The sequence below is a fragment of the Ranitomeya variabilis genome, chromosome 1, assembly GCF_051348905.1.
Source record: "Ranitomeya variabilis isolate aRanVar5 chromosome 1, aRanVar5.hap1, whole genome shotgun sequence".
Taxonomy (NCBI): domain Eukaryota; kingdom Metazoa; phylum Chordata; class Amphibia; order Anura; family Dendrobatidae; genus Ranitomeya; species Ranitomeya variabilis.
In genome coordinates, this window is record NC_135232.1 from 227,929,968 (window position 1) to 227,934,237 (window position 4,270).

A 4,270-nucleotide genomic window follows, 5' to 3' on the forward strand; every position below is an offset into this window, starting at 1 on the left:
AGTCAGGGAGGACCTCTTGGTCCACCACCTGAGGGACTGTCTGATTGGGCGAGAGAGAAGGAGACGGCGGTCGAGCGAGGCGGGATTCCTGTCCCATACTGCCAGAATGGCGTGTTGTAAGGGACGGAGGTGAAAAACCGCAAAGGGCACTGCCTCCATTGCCGCCACCATCCTGCCGAGTACCCTCATGGAGAAGCGTAGGGAGTGAGAGTGAGGTTGAGTAAGCTTCCGGACTTCTCTCAGTAGAGTAGACACCTTTTCCGGAGGCAAAAGTACTAGACCCTGAGAGGAGTCTAAGATCATTCCCAGGTAGGATATGGTCTGGGCCGGGACTGGGGAAGATTTTTTGAAATTGATTTTCCAGCCCAGGCGCAAAAGGGTATCTATAGTGACGTCTACCGCTTCTGAACAGGACCGGAAAGAGGGGCCTTTTATAAGAATGTCGTCCAAGTAGGGCAACACCACTATGCCTCGAGCATGTAGAATGGCCACGGCAGCTGCCATGACCTTGTTGAACACCCGAGGAGCGGTGGCCAGCCCGAAAGGTAGGGCGACAAACTGAAAATGGTGCCCCTGGACCGCGAAGCGGAGGAAGCGCTGATGAGACGGCAGAATGGGAATGTGCAGGTAAGCATCTTGAACATCTAGAGATGCAAGAAACTCGCCCTCTTCCAGAGAGGCAATTACCGAGCGGAGGGACTCCATACGGAATTGACGTACACGGACGTACCTGTTGAGGAGCTTGAGGTCCAGTATTGGACGTACTGAGCCGTCCTTCTTTGGTACAATGAAAAGATTGGAATAGAAACCTTGGTACCTCTCGTTTTGAGGTACCGGGATGATGACCCCGTCTTCCCATAGCGATCTTATGGCCTGAAAATACTGACGGACCCTTGCTCTGGGAGGGGGGGACTGGAAGAAACGAGATGGGGGAATAGAGACAAACTCTATCTTGTAACCGAAGGATACCAGTTCGCGGACCCATCGGTCGGGAACTACCGAGAGCCACGCGTCCCGAAAGAAGAGTAGGCGGCCGCCAACTCTGTCGGTGTCCTTCGGCGTCTGCCAAGAGTCATTGAGTTGGAGACCTGTTAGTTCTGGGCCCCCTGGACCCCTGTTGTCTGGGTCTGCCTCTCCAAGAGGGAGAAGGTTTGTAGGATGGCTGGGAGGCTCTGTCCTTGCGCTGACCTCTCCCGACGCCGGGTGGCGTGGAAGAAGGATTGGACCAATTGGACCCGAAACGGAAATATCGGCCTCGGCCCTGTTGGTTGCGAAAGGGGCGAAAGGTCCGTTGCTGGGGAAGGAATTTGCTCTTTCCCCCTGTGGAGTCTGCGATTATTTTATCTAGTTTGTCCCCAAAAAGGCGTTCGCCCTGGTATGGAAGGGACGTGAGAGATTTTTTGGATCCTGAGTCCGCTTTCCAGTCCCTGAGCCAAAGGGATCTGCGGATCGTGACAGCATTGGCCGCTGTCTGTGAGGCACAGTTGGCCGCGTCTAAAGATGCGGAAACTACAAAGTCCCCCGCTCTGGCAATCTGAGTGGCCAGGTGTGAAACCTCGGGGGGTAAGTCGGCGTGTAGTGCTGTAGAGGCTAAAGACTCAGCCCAATGGGTCATGGCTTTTGCAACCCATGTGGCGGCAAAAGAAGGGAAGAGAGAAGCCGAGGAAGCTTCAAAAGCCGAGCGAGCCATCTGATCAATTTGTCTATCAGTGGGATGCTTGATGGACGCGCCCTCGGAGGAGGATAGAACGGCCTTGGTGGCGAGCCGCGACACTGGCGGGTCCACGGAGGGTGACTGAGACCACTCCTTAGCAAGGTCCTGAGCAAACGGATACTTCAATTGCATAGCCTTCTGACCTGAGAAGCGCTTATCCGGACGGACTCTGTGGAGATCGACAATGTCCTTGAATTGAGGATGCGTAGGAAAAAATCTATGAGCCTTAGTAGTTCGCCCGAATGACACGGGATGAACCGCCTTGGACGGGGTTTCGTCCTCTAACTGTAGCGTCTGACTTACAGAGTCTATGAGAGAATCTAGGGTCTCTTGGTCGTGACGATACTCTGGGGAACAGGACACGCTGGATGCGTCGTCCAGAAAAGATTCCCTGCTATGAGCTGGGGATGAGTGACGAGAGACTTCGCTCTCTGAGCCGGAGGGCTGATCACGGACCGGAGATGTTACCCTGGACTTCTTTCTAGATGAGAGAGGGCTTCTGGAAACGGTACGACCTCTAGGCCGAGAGGGGTTCTTAGGCCGCGTTACATCATCCGTGGAAGTGCCCTGGGTAAGGGACGGGTCACGGAGGGACTGTATCGTCCTTTCCAAGGATGCCACAGAACGAGCAAGGGAGGACGCCCATGCGGGGGTACTAGGCTCACTACATTCCGGGTCAGAGGCCGGAGTATCCTGTGCCGCAGACATTTGGCAGGCGGAGCACAGCGGGGTAGTGTGACCTCGGGGCAGAGATACCTTGCAGGAGGTGCACACAGCAAAAATAACAGAGTGGGTCTTTCCAGTCCGTTTTTGCTTAGACTGTGACATCTTTTCCATAAAGTGAGTGTACTTGCAGGGGAAGAGACAATCTGACTGAGTGCGTCTCACCAAGTTCTGCGGTGCTTGGCAGGGAGATCCTGAAGTCCTGTGCGCTGCGGTGCTGCAGAGCCGCCAGTGCACTTCCTGGTCCAAGATGGCCGCCGAGATGTGAGAAGGGCGCTTCTCGGGAACGAGAAGCGCCCAGAGAGAGAGAGAGAAAAGGGGGCGTGTCGTGGACGGGCGTTGGATTCCCTGCTATGCGCGTCGGAAAAACTGCCATTGTCACCGCCACCCTGCTGTATGATGGAGTCCGGCGCAGGGCCGGTAAACTGTGCCACCGCCCTGACAGAGCGCCGTATTGCTCGCCATGCCCACATTATAAAGCTGCCCCGCGGCTGCAGCGCCGCATTAAAAGAGAATGAGAGATCCCTGAACGGGCGGTCCCCTGACAGCTGGTCGGCCCCCGCACTTACCTTGTGCGATGGGGCCGATGCTCCATCCACCTTCACCTTAGTAGGGAGAGGGTGGAGAGCTTCTGCCGCCGTGCAACATCCGCTATGTTCAGTGGTGGTGCAGTGGGCGGCTGCACGGACGCCATAACATTCTGTCCGGCTGTGCCCTGGCTCCAGGAAACTTAGGTGGATGATTAGTCCCCGTGGTCGCCTGAGAGGGAGGGAGGGAGATCGGAACGCTAAGGAACCGTCGCCACACTGGAAAGTGAGCCAGGGCTGGCATCCATCGTCGCGGGAAAGGATACAGGAGGAACGCTCCATGTACTTGCCCGTTGTAGGTGCGGGAGAGATCAGAGCTGAAAATCTGCCTGTCGCTCCCTTCCGTTAAAAACAAAAATTGGTGGGGTCCTGAGGACCCAAGTGCCTCCTGAGACACTAAGTAAGAACTGGCTCTGGGTTGTCCAGCCTGTGGGTGTATACTGCAGGGGAGGAGTTAATCTTTTGTGTGTGTTTAACTTAGTGTCCTCCTGGTGGCAGCAGCATAACACCCATTCGTCCTGTGTCCCCCAATGATACGTAGGAGAAAAGGTATTTTTAGCAATATGCACTAGTCACATGCTTATATGCACATGTTTATATTGAGAACCTGGTGCCAAGCTACCTTTTACCCTTAGTGTATACCTGTTAGCTGGACTGAAGTGTCAGTCTATTTATTGTATATAAAGCAGGCTGTATTGATTCGATACTGTGTGCACAGTTTTATTACACAATTGATTGACATTTTTAAGATTATGTAAATTTTGAACTGAATTTTTATATTTTTGAAATGGACATGTAAAGTGTTTTTAGTAAAACTCTTTCATGATTTCTTGTCATTTGCAACAACCACTTAATCTTCAAGTGCATAGGGACCATTTACTCTTTGTCACGTATTTAAATCAATTATGTGAATTAATTTACCCATGTGTTGTACCTACAAACTCATTCTCCGAGATGGGTGGAAATTCACTCATTATACTGAACAGTATTAACTAGACATGAGTGAATCAATTCCCAGGACCCTGGTCCAGCAGACAAAGGCAGTGGTCCATAGCCTACAAATCGCCTCCTACCTCTTTTGATTAGTAGGCCCTATCTGACGTCATGCACAATCCCCTCTTTGTTTTTGGTTTGATTTTACTGATTGTATTGATTCTACAGGCGACTATGATTATGGTGATGCCAAACATGTTTTTGTTTTTCTTTTTATGTTAATGGTTTTAAGAAATGTTTAATTTTGTAAAAA